Below are 19,910 nucleotides of genomic sequence, written 5' to 3' on the forward strand. Positions count from 1 at the left end.
TATGTATGTACGTACACAAATAAAAATAAAAAACATTATATATATATATATATATATATATATATATATATATATATATATATATATATATATATATATATATATATATATATATATATATACACATACATACATACATACATACATACATATACATATACACACACACACACACACACACACACACACACACACACACACACACACACACACACACACACACACACACACACACATATATATATATATATATATATATATATATATATATATATATATATATATATATATATATATATATATATATATAGTTTCACAACCCCAGGTATGCCCCAATTATGGGAGGAAGGTCATTAAGGGAGACTAGTATAGTCTTTATTTATCAGCACAAACACAACACAAATATAACAAAGCCAACAGCAAAAATATTGGGTTTCTGTCTGGATGGTCTCTTACGACGAGCCGATGGACAGAGAATGGAAGTTGTGACCTTCCTCCCATATTTGGGCATACCAGGGGTTGTGACTTTAAATATATACCTTTCTTCCTGGCTCAGTTGATAACGGAAGACAGCCTGAGGCTTAGTGGTTAATTCATCTGCCTAAAATGTAATATAGCCCAGGTTCGAATCCCAGTAAGGGTGTGGTTAGCTGATGAGAGCTAAATAGCTTGAAATAGATCTATACTAGTCTCCCTTTATTTATTTATCAACACAAACACAACACAAATATAACAAAGGCAACAGTAAAAATATTGGGTTTCTGTCTGGATGGTCTCTTATGACGAGCCGATGGGCAGAGAATGGAAGTAGTGACCTTCCTCCCATATTTGGGCATACCAGGGGTTGTGACTTTAAATATATACCTTTCTCCCTGGCTCAGCTGATAACGGAGGACAGCCTGTGGCTTAGTGGTTAATTCATCTGCCTAATATGTAATATAGCCCAGGTTCGAATCCCAGTAAGGGTATGGCTAGCTGATGAGAGCTAAATAGCTTGAAATAGATCTATACTAGTCTCCCTTTATTTATTTATCAGCACAAACACAACACACACAGACACAGACACACACACACACACACACATATATGTATACACATACACATACATATACATACACACACACAACACACACACACATATATATACATACTTTATTTGTCATTGTGCATTTACACATACAATGAAATTCACGTAACACCCAGAGACCAGTTGCAACACCCATAACAATCCCCAAAACACAGCCCCACCCACCCACCAAAAAAAACCCTTCTGCCCCTGAACCACCCAAACATCCACATAACAGACCAAGTAGCGTTGTCCAATAGATGGTGACCCTTTAGTTCATTGTTGAGTGCAATTATAGATCTGGGATAAAAACTATTCAGAAGACGTGGGGTCCTACTTTGAATTGTTCTGTATCTTCTGCCAGAAGGCAACAGTCTAAAGAGATTGTGAGCGGGATGGGAAGAGTCTCTGAGGATGTTATGCAACTTCCTCAAACAGCGAGTTGTGAAATCATCCAGGGCTGGTAGCTGGAGCCCAATGATATTCTGGGCAGTTTTAATAATTCTCTGTAGAGCTTTTTTGTCTGCTGCAGAGCTGCTCCCATACCACGCAAGAATGCCGTATGTCAGGACACTCTCAATGGTGCTGCGATAGTAGGACAGAAGTAGATGCTGAGATAGATTTATCTTCCTTAGCATTCTCAGGAAGTACAGCCTCTTCTGGGCCTTCTTTACAAGCATGTTAGCATTCATGGTCCATGAGAGGTTCTCTGAGATATAAATGCCCAGAAATTTAAAGCTACCAACCCTCTCCACCTCCTCGCCATTTATGTACAATAGTAAATGTACATCTCTCTTCTTCCTGAAGTCAATTATAAGTTCTTTAGTTTTTTTGGTGTTAAGTGTAAGATTATTTTCTTTACACCACAATGTCAGCCCTTGTACTTCCTTTCTATAAGCAGACTCATTGTTCTTATCAATGAGCCCCACCACTGTTGTGTCATCTGCAAATTAAATAATTGTGTTGATGTTGTACAATGGGGTACAGTCATGTGTGTACAACGAATAGAGGAAGGGGCTTAGCACACAACCCTGGGGGGCTCCTAGGCTTAATATCAGAGTAGAAGAATGGTGAGATCCCATCCTTACTGACTGTGGCCTATCTGTCAGAAAATCCTTTATCCACAAACAAATCCTCTGATTTATACCCAAATTGGACATTTTAAGAAACAACCTTTTGGGGAGAATGGTATTAAAGGCAGAGTTATAATCCACAAATAGCAACCTTACATATGTTCCCTGTTGTTTAATTCAACAGGTATTAATGGTTTAATACAGTATGGATAACAATAGACATAGCATCATCAGTCGATCTATTTCTCTTATATGCGAATTGGTATGGATTCAAAGTAGATGGAAGACTAGCCTTAATATAGTTCAACACCAGTCTCTCAAACCATTTCATGACAACAGATGTTAAAGCTTTTGGTCTGTAATCATTAAGAGATACCACTACTGTCTGCTTAGGGACTGTCACTATAATGGATATCTTCAGACAGGTAGGGATAGAGCACTGCAACAGGGATAGATTGAAAATATCCATAAACACTCCAGCTAGCTCTGCAGCGCAGTCCCTAACAACTCGTCCTGTGATTTCATCAGGCCCAACTGCCTTCCGGATGTTGACATTCTGGAAAGCGTGTCTCACATCAGAGATCTGCAGTAGAAGTAGTTGTCTATCGATGGTAGGTGTTAGTAGTGTACTATTGTTGTAGAATCAAGTGACCAGGAAGCCAAGCGATGCAATATAGGAAAAGTTTATTGAATGCGCAGGTTCAAACATGCCAAAACAGCATCAGAAGTTTGAACCCCGAAGGGTTCTTAAAGCCATACATTTATAGTGCAAATCACGTCATCATCTATAGAGGCAGAGTTTAAGCATATAAGGTAATGAGAGGAACCAAAAACTGTTTATGCCAGCTGGTCAACAATTACTATTCTTACAATATACATAGTCAGCACCCTATAGATCATGGGTGGGTGACATAAACGACATAAACAGGACACATCTTGCAAGATGGCAGGAAACTCCCTGTCTGAGTCGGCTTGTTCCCAGATGGGTAAAAATACATATTGCTTTCTTCAGCAACTGTCAGCAATTGTTTTCTGCTTAATGGTGCAAAACCTCAGCTTTGATCAGAGCATTTGATATTAAACATGGCCTATAGAACTATGGTTTGCAATTGGGCCTTTTAGCCCACCTTAGTCCCCCCTTTGGGACTCATCTGACCTGTCCAGAAGAGTCACATACTCAGGTTCAGTGGATAGTTCTCCCACTGGTTGCATTCTTTCATATTCCCATAAGGCCATTACCTGTGCCGTTGCTTTCCGCTCTGCTATTAAGGATAAACTATTAGAAATAGTGCGCACAAAAATAGGTAAAACACAAGGAATTAATACACATCCTGCAGCAATTAAGCCTATTAGAGCAACTATAGCCTGTAAGCCTGGCAATCTAGGAAACCAGGAACCAAAGATTTCCTTGAAGTTGAATCCTCGCCACACCTGGTCAGGATTGTGAGTCAATTGACGCATCTCTGCAGTCAATTGTTTAACAACAGTTCCAGTTTCGTCTATTTGCAGGCAACAATTAGAAAGATTAAACTTACCACATACGCCTCCTTCTTTAGCCAGCAAGTAATCTAAAGCTAAGCGATTCTGATATACTGCTGTCCTTATTTTATCTGTAGCTTCGGATATTATATTAAGAGCTTTATCAATACGTTGGCCTGCTAAATCTAATACTGCTTGGAGGCGTATAATTCTATTTAGCATATAGATGGGTGTGCGATATCCATATGACCCATCTTCTGCCCACGTAGCCCTGCCATAGGTGCAGACAATTCTCTCCGAACTCCAAGTATCACTGTCTTCCAAGGTGGCCCAATCCTTACAAAGGAAATTGGAAAAAACTGTATCAAGTTCTCGTTTCCTTCTAGTTTGTAGGCCAACCTTCTCGTACAATGGGATTCCTAGCACCTGGCGGGCTTTCATGGGTAATAAGAAAAATGAGGGCTTAATCCAACCTAAGATGCATGAGCCAGACCAATCTTTAGGCAGAGTTTCGTATGCCAGCTTTCCACAAATCCAGTACATAGCCTCTGGAGCTTTCCATAGGTTATCCACGGAAGAAGAATCCAAGTAATTTAAATGGGTCATATCAAAACGTGGGGGCTGAGTAACGTTAGCTGGTGAAGACCAGATACTATAGTCAGGATTCCAGGAGCCCAAACAAATTAGATCCCCAACATGTACTGATCCATTTCTTACAAAGCAATTTCTTCCTACCAGATTAGTGGACAAGGTCCATACAATCCCAGTAAATTCTTTCCTCATTGTAATATTACCAGCATAGGAGAGATTGTTATAGATTATAGGATCAGCTTCCATGGCTTCCCATGGCCACTGCTCCCCCATGTTAGTTCCTCCACAAACAAAGCAATTTTTAACAGTTAAGGTTTTAGCCACTTGCTCAGCCATTTCTATAAACAAATTATTTGCCTTGGTACTTATTGGTAGTGGGTCTTCTAATTTTTGCAAGGTATCGTACACAGACCATCCAAGGGATTTTACTTCCCCATCTTTAACCTTCTCAACTTTTATAGTTAAGTATGTATTGGGGTCCTGCCCTTGGCCATCAATTCCAAATCCATATGTCATTATGGATGGGATGTTGCGGGATATCTCCATCCGCATCATATTCCCAACATCTCTACGGAATGAGGTTACATAAGAACATCCCTTATAACCGCCACCAGTATAGTCACAAACACATTCCCAACCACTACATTTTATAGTGCCTCCACATGGTAACCATTGGTTAGGATTACCATGGCTCCAATTAATTGAAGTCTCACATAGGTATTTATGGTTGGCTTTATAAGTATTAACCCAAGTCTGATCTCCACAAGACACTCCAAAGCCTCTGCTCAGGGCAGTGCAAGCATCAAACATTAGAATTAGGGGTTGGTTACCCTGTTGCAGTTGGACAGTATAATTAAGGAAATACAGCTTGCCCTCTCCCTCTGGGTGATTTCTAGTACCCACTTTGGGCAAGCCTGTCCATAGGGTTACATTGAGGCGAACTGGAGTGTTGGGATTATAACATATAGTCTTTCCTTGTAAAGTACATAGGCTGTACATAGTTTTGTTATGCAAGCAATTCATTTTAGTGGATTGACATCCTTGAGGCAGTTGTGTATGATATACCAAGGTGTTAACAGTTCGCGTCCCCATTTTAGCTTTAGTGATGCAGGGCGAACAATCGTCTGACTCACTTTTGGTCACTGCAGTGGGTACTCTTTTGGTTCGGGTGGGACCATCATTATTCCAATAGGGTTTGATGTCCCTGGAGGGTTCCCACAATACTTGGCATAATCCACTCCATCCCAATGGCACATTTTGACTTCTATTATTATTACAAAGAAATAGTATGTCTTCTGGGCTCCCTTCTGCAGTTCTACAGCAACTAGACCATAAGGTTTTATCAATCCAGAGACACCTTGGGTCTCCCTGATCCCAGCTGCTCTTAGTTGCTTCCTTACATAAATCGTAAATCCCTTTTCTCCATTCATCACTATGACTACTACAAGACCACGCTAATCCTTTCTTGGAATACCGGGGTGTTACCTCTATTGTGAGATCACATCCCTTATGTGCTGTTCTCCAATATTGGAATTCCCCTTTTTGGAATCCCCCTCCTTTAATACAAATAGTGCTTAAGGGTGGTCTACTCGGGTACAGGCTTATTTCTCTCTTATTTCTATGTCTCTTAGGTTTTCTTCTTTGAGTTACTCCAAATTCAATGGGACGCATTTGAACCATACATGCCCCTTGCCAACCAGATTTTAATTGTGAAGGGGAAGTAATACGGATCCAACCCCAATAATGGGGGGTTCCACAATCCAAAATCAGAGGTGGTTCTCCCCCCTTTTGTTGGGCTTTTGTACACATCCCTTTCCGCATTAAATATCCCACATATGGGCATACATCTGGGTTGGAAAATCCTCGCGACTGACAAGTGATTTTAGCAATTTTATCAAATAGATCAGGGAGTTTGCAAGGGTGCGGTAAGATCCCGTTCCAACAATTTGGAGAAAACATAATGGGGGTTGTCTCCTCCCCTTCCCTGGATCCGACATTATAAGATCGGATAATATGGGGTCTATCCTCTGGGTTGCTCCATAGTCCTAAGTTGCCCACATCAACTAGATTGCATCTGCTCCCAACACCGAATAACCATATCACTAATAGCGTGATAGACCAAACGAGCTGTATATCTTCGTGCATCCCGTTCGCACACATCCTGACTTCTCCGATCCAGTATTGCAATCCGAACTGTAGGGGTTAATTTGAGAGTGTAGTAGGGAGGACCTGACCCAGTGACTATGTAGGGTGCTAATACATCTTCTATAATCACTATATCACACTTAATGTTACAATAGCTATGCTGGACACAGTCAATACAGTGGGCACAGCAGCAACATCCACATTTACAGGTACAGAACCAACACATATGGTTAGTAAAGAGAAAGATGATAAAGGATGAAAGTAAATAAAGATTAGTATGCTGGTCCACTTATTCTTCACCCGTGCGAAGAAAGTCAGCTTCCGGAGTGACTTTAGCAAGGGTTCTCCACTGCTGACCTTTGGAAGATTCGCTGGGGGAAAGGCTGCGCTGGCTCTCCGTCCTCCCTCTCAGGTGCAGGAACTGCTTCCGGTACAGGATCGGCTTGGATTACCCGTAAATTGTCTGTATACAACTGTCCGTTAGCGAAGGGGACGCCAGCAAATGGCCACCAGTCAATTGCTCTTACAGTTCCGCCAATTGAGTGCTGGACCGTCGGACTGGCGTATTTCACTATACAAATAATGCACACAATAAAAGCAAGTATCACAATACCTATAGCAATACAACAAAGGATATAATTGGACGTTATTGACGAATCAATTTCAACTTCAACGGTTGGTCGCTGGGATGTGTGGTCCATTGTTTGTCAGCGGCTCTCTTTATGCGAGTCCAATGTATCCAGGTTTTAGACTCCGCGATCTTAACAGCAAGTGGAGATGTCATAATTACCTCATAAGGTCCCTTCCACCTCCCCTCTAATTGTTCCTTTTTCCAATGTTTTACCCATACTCGATCCCCTGGCTTAAAAGAGTGACACTTAGTTACCAATCTGGGAGGGGTCTGTTCCAACACATAATTCCTCAATTTTTCAACCTGTTTATTTAGTTCTTGCACCATTTCCATGGCCCAAACTCCCCCCTTATGCCCCAAATCAGGCCATCCAGCCAAATTACGTCGTAACAACGTTGGAGGCCGACCAAACATCAATTCATATGGTGAGAGCCTATGTTGTCGTCTGGGGGCACTTCGAATTGCATATAAAGCAAGGGGTAAAGCATCTGGCCACTTCAAGTGTGTTTCTGCACAGATCTTGGTAATCTTTTCTTTTAAAGTCCTATTCATCCTTTCCACGGGAGATCCAGACTGCGGGTGGAAAGAAGAATGGAAGCGCCAGTTTACCCCGATCGCTTGTGCAATGGCCTGATTAATGTGATGGACAAACTCTGGGCCATTGTCTGATGAAATAAAAGAGGGGTTGCCAAATCGAGGAATAATTTCCTTAAGTAAAACCTTTGCTACTTCCTGTGCCTTTTTCGTCCTAGTAGGAAATGCCTCTGGCCATCCCGTGTACAGATCCACAATAACTAACATAGCCCTATAAAACCCACTCCTTGGCATATCAGTAAAATCAATCATAACCGTGTCCATAGGATAGTAAGCAATAGGTATAGTTCCTGGTGGAAGGGAAGGACCTTGCCTAGGATTAACTCTAGCACACGTTTCACAGGAAGATGCCACTTTTACTGCCATTCCTGCCAACCCATCTATATAGTAATCCCTCATAAGAGCTGATTCCAAAGCTGTTTTCCCCATATGTGTAGTTTCATGAGTGGAACGAACCAGTTGCCATGCCACTGTGGAAGGCACATATATTCTTCCATCCGGAAGAACATACCAGCCCTTATCGATGACTGCCATCAAGTCGTTGACTGCCTTATCACATTCAGATAAAGAATAGGAGGGTTGGATGTCTACTGGTATAACCCCTAAATCCAAGGCGACATTAATATACATGTCTGGTAAAGGCTCATGACGCAACGCTGCAGCCCGTGCTTCAACATCTGCTGCCCTGTTCCCTAAAGCAATTCTATCATTTCCTCGTTGGTGACCTTTACAATGCATAACTGCCACCTTTTTAGGTTTTTGGACAGCGTCTATCAATTTCTGGATTAAATGGCCATGTTGTATATATTTGCCAGCTGAGTCCCTAAATCCCCTTTCCTTGTATACCGCTCCATGAGCATGTAATGTTAAAAAGGCATATTTACTATCTGTCCACACATTCAAACGTTCACCTTCAGCCCGTTCCAATGCCCGAATGAGGGCCCACAATTCTGCCACTTGCGCACTCCTTCCTGCTCCCAACGGCCCGCTTTCAATTACCCCCTCATCATCCACAATGGCATAGCCTGCAACTCTCATCCCTTGGTGTATATAACTAGACCCATCGGTATACCAGTTATAATCCACCTGAGGCAAAGGTATGTCAGTTAAATCAGGTCGTGTGGAATAAACGGTTTCCAACACTTGCACACAATCATGTTCCACCTCAGTCTCCGTAGGCAAGAGAGTAGCAGGATTTAATGAGGTAGATACCACTAGATGAACCTGGGGGTTTTCAATCATCATGGCCTGGTATTTGATGATTCGTTGGTTACTAATCCATAAATGGCCTTTCTGATCAAGAATTGCCTGAACAGAATGTGGGGTGTGGACCTTGATCGGACAGGAAAAAGTGAGTTTATTACAATCTTGCAGCAATTCCGCAATGGCTGCTAAAGCTTTCAAACAATGCGGCCACCCTTGTGCCACAGCGTCCAGTTGTTTTGACAGATATGCCACAGGTTGCTGCCACTGGCCAAGCTGCTGAGTCAACACTCCTAAGGCGACATTCCTGCGTGTATCCACATATAAATTGAAGGGCTTACTCAGATTTGGCAGGGCCAAGGCCGGAGCTCTTGATAGAGCTCCTTTGATGGCATCAAAGGCTTGATCCTGTTCATGTGTCCAAATGAAAGGGTCTGTCTTACTTCCCTTGGTAGATGAATAAAGTGGAGCCGCCATTAGTGCGTAATTTGGAATCCAAATTCTACAAAAACCTGCCAAGCCTAGAAAGCCTCTCAATTGTCTCCGATCAGTTGGCCTTGCCAGATTAAGCAACGCTTGCTTTCTCTCTGGGCCTAATGCTCTCTGCCCTTGCGTTATGTCATAACCTAAATAACGGACTTTTTGTTGGACTAACTGAGCCTTACTTCTGGACGCTCGATATCCGCAATCTAACAACAAACACAACATACGTCTCGTATTTTCCCAACAACCGTCTCGTGACTGTCCAGTGACCAGCACATCATCCACATATTGTAAAACCGAGTCTCCTTGTTGAAAGGGAATGAAATATTGTAAATCTTTGGCCAATGCGGTTCCGAAGAGGGTTGGGGAATTTTTGAACCCCTGAGGTAACCTTGTCCAGGTATATTGGCTCCTCGTTCCAGTATACGGATTTTCCCATTCAAAAGCAAACAACGGCTGGCTAACAGGATGAATGGGTATAGTAAAGAAGGCATCCTTTAAATCAATCACTGAAAACCATGCGGCATCAGGCGGGATGAGACTGAGCAGAGTATATGGATTAGACACAGATGGGTGAATTGTGACTGTCCTTTCATTAACCACGCGCAAATCCTGCACTGGTCTGAAAGACCCATCTGGTTTTAGGATAGGCAAAATTGGGGTGTTCCATGGGGATTGAATAGGGACTAACACCCCAGCATCTAAGTATGTTAAAATACAGTCGTATATAGACAGGATGGCTTCCCTCCAATAGGGTCGTTGCTGTCCAATATGAACAGGAGCTGCCAGGGGCTTCAATTCTACAATAATAGGGGGGTGATGTGCTGCAAATCCCGGAGGGTTATCCTCCGCCCATAATACACTTTTCTAGCCACCTCCACCAATTCAGTGGTGTTCTTTCCTAATGCTCCCTCTAACCTTTGCAATTTCTTACGAATATCCAATGCACTTTGCGCAATAAATCTTTCATTCAGCATCCTTACATTCTCTGGGGCTCTTGGGTCCATTTGAGTGTACAACTCATAAGCCTCAATTAATCTCTGAAGGAATGCTTCTGGACTCTCATCTGCTCCTTGCATAACCAGCGAGGGTTTAGACAAATTCACAGGGGGCTTTCCTGCTTTCTTGAGAGCTGCCACTATCAGGGTTTGGTATGTTTGTATCTTTGCCAGGTCACCGGCTACTTTAGGATCCCATCCAGGATCCCGTTCCGGTGCTTCTTCCAAAAGTTTCTGAGCCCTATCTGCCTCTGTATGGTAACGTTCTCTAAAAACCTCTCGCATTCCTGCTTTACATTTCTCTCTCTCCTCTGCTGTGAGCAACGTAGTTAACAGCTGTTGTATATCTCGCCAATTAGGGTTATGACTATGCATAATGGTTTGAAACAAATCCGTCATTTCCGTGGGCTTCACGGATAGCGGACCAAAATGCTTCCGCCAATTCAATAAATCCGTAGTTGAAAAGGGGATATATTGAAAACAAGGGCGGTATTCAGGATCTCCTTGGGCGTCCACGCCCACCTGTTGTTCTGATACTCTTAATGGAAAGAGTCCTTCTTTTTCCTCTAACAATGTACTTTCCTCTTTCTCGGCTTTCGCCCTTTCCACTCCCAACCTTCTAGTTACTGGTCCTTCTCTCCTAATTCCTGTAGCCCCTGAACCACCATCCTTGGGCTCTTTTCTCCTCACTACCGCTCCTGTTGCCTGGGGATCCCCTGTTCCCCCAGCACTTCCCTTATCTCCACCGTCCGCTACAGCGACACCCATAGCCTGGGGCGCAACAATACCTACAGGTGCTGAGGCATAGGGAGGAGGAGGTCTGAAGAGTTCCTCTTCATCCTGGGCAAAAATCCTTTTCTTCTCTGACTCCCTTGTCTCTGGAGTTGCTATTTTTATTGTGCGTCTGGGAGCTGACCTCAACTTCCCCTTTTCCTTCGGTCTCACTACACACAGACGAACCATTTCAGCTTGACACTGTAATAATTCATCAGCCTGCCCTGCGACTGCATCTCCCCACTGATCTATATATGGGAACTGATTGGGGTAGCGTTCTTCGTTTGCAGCAATTAATGAAGTTAAATCATCTATAATTTGGTTCTGAAATGTTCCTCCCATTGGCCATCCTACCCCCATATGCGGCCACTGGTTCTGACACAAGTAGATAAGCCTATCCTTGGTCAATTTTGGGTAAGGGACTCTATACTCAGTGTGGTTAAAATATGAATCAAACCCCTTAAGCATGCAGTCCAGCGGTCTGCTGGGTACGCTGCTACCCCCACCCATATCTAACACACTACCAGCGACCTGAGGCCCCAGAAGCCGGAACTCAATGGCCACCTGCAGGAACTGCGCCGGTTTAACCACCCACACAACCTATACGGACTTCATTAGGAACGCCGTCCCGAGTCCAGGGGGGTGATCGGGCCCCCTCTTCTATCTTCAAACGAGATAGGTACAATGCAATTAATAGGATACTCGCCTGAGACGTCTTCTCCCCACGAATCCCGGCCAGGAAACACCACAGCTCTTTTCCTAAGGTTGCAGGGTTCTTGGACTCACGATGCGTGTCCCCCTTGGAGGAGTTGGGCTGCTGTTGTTGCTTCCCGGGGCAAAAGAAGACCCGTGGCGCCTGGAAGCCAAGGAGCAGCAGCCCCACACCCCAACGGGGCAAAGTGGCCCTCAGCAAAATATTGCCTTAGCTTCTCTGTCCCATCTGGGGTGCCAGAAAATGTTGTAGAATCAAGTGACCAGGAAGCCAAGCGATGCAATATAGGAAAAGTTTATTGAATGCGCAGGTTCAAACATGCCAAAACAGCATCAGAAGTTTGAACCCCGAAGGGTTCTTAAAGCCATACATTTATAGTGCAAATCACGTCATCATCTATAGAGGCAGAGTTTAAGCATATAAGGTAATGAGAGGAACCAAAAACTGTTTATGCCAGCTGGTCAACAATTACTATTCTTACAATATACATAGTCAGCACCCTATAGATCATGGGTGGGTGACATAAACGACATAAACAGGACACATCTTGCAAGATGGCAGGAAACTCCCTGTCTGAGTCGGCTTGTTCCCAGATGGGTAAAAATACATATTGCTTTCTTCAGCAACTGTCAGCAATTGTTTTCTGCTTAATGGTGCAAAACCTCAGCTTTGATCAGAGCATTTGATATTAAACATGGCCTATAGAACTATGGTTTGCAATTGGGCCTTTTAGCCCACCTTACTATCAGTGGTAGATGTTGGAATGATGGTCGTTCCTGTTTTCACCTCAAAATGGCTGAAAAATTATTTAGCTGTTCTGCCAAAGAGACATTACTGCTAGACAAACTATTTTTATTGCTCTGCCCCGTGATTTGTCGCAGATCTTGCCATACCCCACGAGAGTCCGAATTCTCAAAAAGATGTTCAATCCTCTGACTGTACATAGCTTTGGCATCCCTGATGCCCTTTTTTCAATTTAGCTCTCGCCTCGCTATACTGTAGCGCAGTGTTTTTCAACCTTGGCGACTTTAAGTACTGTAGACTTCAACTCCCAGAATCCCCCAGCCAGGCTGGGGAATTCTGGGAGTTGAAGTCCACAGGACTTAAAGTCGCCAAGGTTGAGAAACATTGCTGTAGCGCATCACCAGAGTGGAAAGCAGCATTCCTAGCTCTTAATAAAAGACACACTTCTCTATTTATCCAGGGCTTATTGTTAGAGAATACCTGTACTTGTCTAATGGTAGTAACAACATCAATGCAGCTTTTGATATAAAACAGTACTGTTGAAGTGTAAGTATCAATATTGTCTTCCTCAAACAATTCCCAATCAGTGCTCCTAAAGCAGTCTTGAAGTTGCTCCGATGCACCCTCTGGCCACACTTGTATCTCTCTAATCAAAAGTCTAATTAGGTTGACAAGAGGTCTGTATTATGGGATCAAGAACAAAGATATATGATCTGACTGTCCCAGGTGGGATAAGGCATAGTCCTGTATCCATGCATGATGTTACTATATACCTGATCCAAGGTATTTTTCCCCTCTGGTGGGACAGTCTACCTACTGATAGAATTTAGGAAGGACAGTCTTTAAATTGGCCTGATTGAAATCGCCTGCAACCACCAGCACTCCATCTGGGTAGGCCTGTTGCTATTTGCTAATAGCAGTTAATAGGTGACTCATTGTTGTAGTCATATTAGCATGAGGAGGTATATATACTGCAGTTACTATTGCAATATTAAACTCACGAGGTAGATAAAAGGGGTAGCATTTCACTGCCAAGTACTCCAGTTCAGGAGAGCAGTGAGTGTCCATTGTTTTGACATTTGTGCTCCAGTTGTTATTTATATAAACACAAAGCTTCCCCTCCTCTGCTCTTACCGGAGGCAAATGGTTCTATCTGCTCAATAGACTGAGTGTCCTTGTAATTCAATAGCCTCCCCTGGAATAGTAGGGACAAGCCACGTCTCTGTAAAGACCATAACACAGCAGTCCTGAATGTTTTTCTGCCGAGCGATAGTAAGTTCCAGCTCCTCAATCTTATCAGAGAGAGATCTAACGTTTGAAAGAAGAAGGCTTGGGAATGCAGGCTTATGAGGATTTTTACCTAACTTTATACGTAGTCCAGCTCTACAACCTCACTTCTGCCTGTGTTTTCTTCGTTTCATCCGTTTCCTTTGCTCTCTAGCAGGAAGAGTAATCCACGGCGTAGATCTAACCAGCTCAGCTGGGATGTTATAACTTGAAACCCCTGGTTCAAAAATTCAGCCTTCTCTGCCCTCTCCGCCAATGATTAGTAACTCTTGTCGGCTGTAAACTACTTGTGCCTGAACATGCAGAGCATTCAATAAAAAACACACAAACAATAAATTAATTAAAAAACACTAGTCTCACCAGCATGCACTGCCATTTTACTTAGAGCTGTAAAGACACAAGCTGTAAGTTTTAAGCAAGATTCATTTTAAAAAAAATTGTTTGCAATGGCCAAATATTCATCATGGCACTAATTCAGTGGTGGGATTCAATTTTTTTTTACTATCAGTTCTGTGGGCATGGCTTGGTGGATGGGGCATGGTTTGGTGGTTGTGGCTTGGTGGGCATGAGGAAGGATACTGTCAAATCCCCATTTCCATCCCACTCCAGGGGAAGGTTACTGCAAAATCCTCATTTCCTCCAGCTGGGACTCAGGAGGCATAAAATAGATGGGAGTGGGGCCAGTCAGAGGTGGTATTTACCGGTTCTACAAACTACTCAAAATTTCAACTTCCGCTTCTACAGAACTGGTCAGAACCCGCTGAATACTATCTCTGCACTAATTCCTTTCTTTCTTCTTTCTTTCGCTGTGGTAAAATATACTTATTCTTTGCATTCAAATATTTTGGGAGAGATTCCCAGAATCATGGTCAGTGGCTAAGCTTATACCTGATGCTATGTGAGTGAATATCTGTTGCTACTTAAGATAGCCTGGCCTTTTGACCCGCAGTAGATTATACTTTCAATGGCACTGCTGGGTTTGGTTCAAAACAGTAACTGTTTTTCAAGACGAGAAGGACCTTCTGAGGAAGCACATGCCTATTGGTGTTAATCCATTTTGTTTTTATTTGAGATGAGCAGATACTATATATCATGCAAGCAAATAGTTGCTTTCAAAGCCTTCTCTTTTTTTCAGTCCTACCTTCAAATTCAGTATCAGCTGAGCTAAATACTTAAAGTTAATTGAGAATAAAAACTGGCAGACTTAATGGATCTTCTGCCAGAGTGCATGAATAAGTTTTTCCATGCTATTTCCATTAACCTTGCAGACCAACAGAAAATCATTCACCCAGCTTTTTGGAAAGTCAGCCCCTACTGAGTTGGCAGAACTAAACAGCCTCTTTATAAAGGCTTCTAGACTGAGTTTCACATAACGTGTCTGAATATCCAAAATATCCATTTTGGGGAATTTGTGATTCAGTATATTACGGAAACTCAGCATATTTTCTAGCAGAATAGTGCCTCCTTGTGGCTTTAGTATGTCATGGGGCATTTCATAATAATCTATTATACTGTCAAACTCACGTGACATATCGGGACTTTTTCCCCTTTTGCTAAACTGGGTGTGGATGTGGTCAGTGCATGACACATCCGGCCCACGGGTCACAAGTTTGACAGCCCTAATATATGGCAACTGTGTGACCCAAGGTATTATAGTATATTCATCTATAATACCATTCATTCATTTAGGTATAACATGCGATGTGAAAACAGTAGTTGTATTCATTTAATCTGGGTTAAGAATTTCACATGCTATGTGTATCCAGCCCAGAGTTTCTGATCTTCTGTGTGCTGGTCTTATCAAACCTAATCTATTCATAGTGCCATAAGAAACAGAGGAAAATAAAGGAAAATGTGTTTTTCTATCTCAGAATTGCATCTATTTTGGGCACGTTATGTTTTAAAAAAATGAAAAGGCAAGAAAAAAAGAAACTCTTATCATTATTCTGCAGCACCAAATCTACAGCTGGAATGTTGTTTTCAAATACATCACCAAGTAATTGCATATTACTCTTTGAATGAAACAAAGTTGTCAAGGTGTGGCGAAAAATAATTGAACAAAATTTTCTTTTGGCAAAAAATAGAATTCTGTGTGATGCAAGCATAACAATACGATGCACATAATTCTACACTGTTATAAGCAATGTTGAGCATAGCGAGGTGGGTTACAATGTACATTTTTAAAAAGTGGACTTTCAATCTCACTGTTGCAGCCACATTCCTGATTTTTGTTACAGAACCTGCAGACATTCCTGATTGCAAACAAGTACACAATAAAACCGGGCAGAAATATGTACACAATAAAACCGGTTTTATCTGCCCTTTCAAACAGATCAGTGTGGTAGAAATTGGTAGAAAGATCGAACACTTTCATTAAGTCAAACCAGACCAGCAGGGTAATAAATAAATAAATATATAAATAAACATCTTGTGCGGCTTCCTCAAATTTCAAGCTAGTGAACCTCACATTGGTTGAAACTGCAGATACCAATGTCCAAGAGAGAAATGGAACAACAGAGAGACATTGCACTTCGAGTCATTTTGAATTATGTTCAGAACTTGTTTAGTGACCACAATTGGGCCTGGCAACTCAATTATTTGGGATGTGGTGGTTAAGTTAAAAATGCTTGTGATCTTACTTCAGCTTTTCTTTTGTTTCATAGATGAATGTAATAGATGAATGTCAGCTGCGTTGGTTGCTGATTTGCTTCTGGGTGCAATTCAAGGTACTGGTTGTCACCTTTTAAAGTCCTTCATGGCTTGAGACCAGGTTATCTGAGTCACCTCTTGCTGGTCACCTCTACCCATTCCACTAGAGCAGGGAAGCAAGGAATGTCCCCAGGTTCTGCCAGCGGGCCTGGGGAACCTAGAACAGGATGGAGCTCATTAAATGGCTTATGTGAGATGTTGTTGCCATGGTGGGGGGCTATTTTATTATATTCTTCTATTATTTTTATTTTATATATATACTGTTTGTTTGTTTGTTTGTTTGTTTTATTGAGCTTGTATGCCGCCCACTCCCGAAGGACTCCAGGCGGCTTACAATAAAACAAGGGAGGGGAATAATACACAAGACAACATATTAAAATATACAACAGTCACAATTTCCGAGGGGCTGGATATTTTGAAAGCCCCCGGCCTGCTGGAGCAGCCAGGACTTAACGGCTTTGCAGAAGGCCGGGAGAGTAGTGAGGGTCCGGATCTCCACAGGGAGATCGTTCCAGAGGGCTGGAGCTGCAACAGAGAAGGCTCTCCCCTGGGGAGTCGCCAGCCGACATTGGCTGGCAGATGGGATCCGGAGAAGGCCTAACCTGTGTGATCTAACCTGTGTTTTACATACATGTAAGCCACCTTGAATCGCCATGTGTAAATAGGTGGCAATATGAATTTTCTATAAAAAAAATAAATGCAGGAATTGGTTGTAAAGTTTCTTTTTTATCACCATTGTAACTACAAACACTGTCCAAGGTAGTCACTAAAGAAGGATTACTTTTATATTCCTTTCTTGCATCTGGCACTCCAATACTATAGCCTTTTCTCTGCCTTTGTCCATAAACTATCCTAACCGGGATAGTTCCCCTCGTCCGGGACTTAATTGTTGACGAGAGGGCAGACCTGGCATGTATTACTGAAACCTGGCTGGGCACAGAAGGAGGAGTCCCCCTTGTAGAGATGTGCCCAGAGGGATTTCAGGTGCTTCATCAGCCGAGAGCCCAGGGAAGGGGTGGCGGTGTGGCTATTGTAATCCGGGAGTCTCTGTTACCTCGTAGGGTCCCTGCTCCGGAGCTTGTCGGGTGTGAGTCTCTGCTGATAAAGTTGGACCTCAAGGGTCAAGTGGGTTTGCTGCTAACGTACCTGCCTCCCAACTGCGTTGCAGCATCCCTCCCCTCGCTCCTCGAGTCAGTAGCCGAGCTGGCGGTTGAGTTCCCCAGGCTTATAGTTCTGGGGGATTTCAACTTGCCATCGCTCGGTGAACGCTCTGATGGGGCGCAGGAGTTCATGGCTTCCATGACAGCCATGGGCTTGACCCAAGTAATTCGGGGCCCAACCCATGCAGCGGGTCACATGCTCGACCTCGTATTTCTCTCGGAGCAGTGGATGTGCGATCTTGGTCTGAGGGGTAATGAGATCATACCCCTGTCGTGGTCAGACCATTACCTACTGAGGCTTGACTTCCGGAGGCCAAACCCCCACCGTAGGGAGGAGGAACCGACCAGGTGGTTCCGCCCCAGGCGACTTATGGACCCTCTGAGGTTCCAGACGGAGCTTGGGGTTATTCCTGATACCCTCGCCCACAGTTCGGCGGAGACTCTGGCTGCCGCCTGGCACTCGGCGGCGTCGGAGTCTCTCGACCGGATTGCGCCACTACGGCCCCTCCGGGTCGGTGGATCCCGGAGAGTTCCCTGGTTTACCGAGGAACTCCGGGAGAAGAAACGCCGGAGGAGATGCCTAGAGCACCAGTGGAGGTCCGATAAGTCCGAGGCAAACCGAGCATTCTTAACCACCTGCACCAAGGACTATGTTCGAGCATTAAGAACTGCAAAAAGATCTTATATTTCTTCCTTGGTTGCGTCCGCCGAGTCACGCCCAGCCGCCCTGTTCAGGATAACCCGCTCCCTCCTTAATAGGAGGGATGCGGGAGACCCCTTGCAGGGTAGGGCTGAGGATTATGCTCAATTCTTGGCGGACAAAGTAGCTCGGTTTCGATCGGACTTGGACTCCACCGCAGTAGATCCAGCTGAGACACAGGAGGATCATTTGCCACATCAGTTCTGGGTTGAGTTCCAGGAAGTTGCCTCTGGGGATGTGGACAAGGCCATCCGAGCTGTAAGTGCCTCCACTTGTATTCTGGACCCGTGTCCCTCCTGGCTGGTGGCTAACAGCAGGGAGGTGACACATGGCTGGATCCAGGCGGTTGTCACCGCCTCCCTTCGGGAGGGGCACTTCCCCGCCGTACTCAAAACGGCGGTGGTGAGACCCCTCCTAAAGAAACCATCGTTAGATCCAGCCATCTTAAACAACTTTCGTCCTGTCTCCAACCTTCCCTTTATTGGGAAGGTTGTTGAGAAGGTGGTGGCCTTTCAGCTTCGACGGGCCTTGGAGGAAGCTAGCTATCTTGACCCCTTCCAGTCCGGCTTCAGACCCGGTTACAGCACAGAAACCGCTTTGGTCGCATTGACCGATGATCTCTGGAGGGCCAGAGATGGAGGCTATGCGTCCATCCTGGTTCTCCTTGACCTCTCAGCGGCTTTCGATACCATCGACCATGGTATCCTTCTGCGACGACTGCGGGAGGTGGGAGTGGGAGGCACTGTTTTGCGGTGGTTCTCCTCCTACCTCTCGGACAGGTCGCAGTCGGTGTTAGTGGGGGGGCAGAGATCGTCCCTGAGGCCCCTAACATGTGGAGTACCTCAGGGTTCGGTCCTATCCCCCCTACTATTTAACATATACATGAAACCGCTGGGCGAGATCATTCGGAGGCACGGGATAAAATACCATCAATATGCGGACGATACACAATTGTATCTGTCCGCCCCGTGCCAACTCAATGAAGCGGTGGACGTGATGAACCGGGGTCTGGAGGCCGTTAAGGACTGGATGAGTGCTAACAAACTGGTGCTCAACCCGGATAAGACCGAGTGGCTGTTGTGTTTCCCCCCCAATAATTTGGCTAATATACCAACGCTTAGGCTGGGGGGTCAAATTCTACACCCCTCAGATAGGGTCCGCAACTTAGGAGTCCTCCTGGATCCACAGCTGACTTTTGATCACCAGCTGTCAGCTGTGACCAGGGGGGCATTTGCCCAGGTTCGCCTGGTCCGCCAGTTGCGGCCCTACCTAGATCGGGGGGCCCTCACAACAGTCACTCGAGCCCTTGTGATCTCTAGACTGGAATACTGCAATGGGCTCTACATGGGGTTGCCCCTGAAGTGCATCCGGCGACTACAGCTAGTCCAAAATGCAGCCGCGCGAGTGATAGTGGGCGCACCTCGGTTCGCCCACGTTACACCTGTCCTCCGCGAGCTGCACTGGCTGCCTGTTGGTCTCCGGGTGCGCTTCAGGATACTGATGACCACCTTTAAAGCACTCCATGGTAGTGGATCTGGGTACTTGAGAGACCGCCTTCTGC

The sequence above is a fragment of the Thamnophis sirtalis genome, unplaced genomic scaffold (assembly GCF_051295495.1).
Source record: "Thamnophis sirtalis isolate CommonGarterSnake01/CBP01778 unplaced genomic scaffold, rThaSir2_p1.2 scaffold_11, whole genome shotgun sequence".
Classification (NCBI taxonomy): Eukaryota; Metazoa; Chordata; class Lepidosauria; order Squamata; family Natricidae; genus Thamnophis; species Thamnophis sirtalis.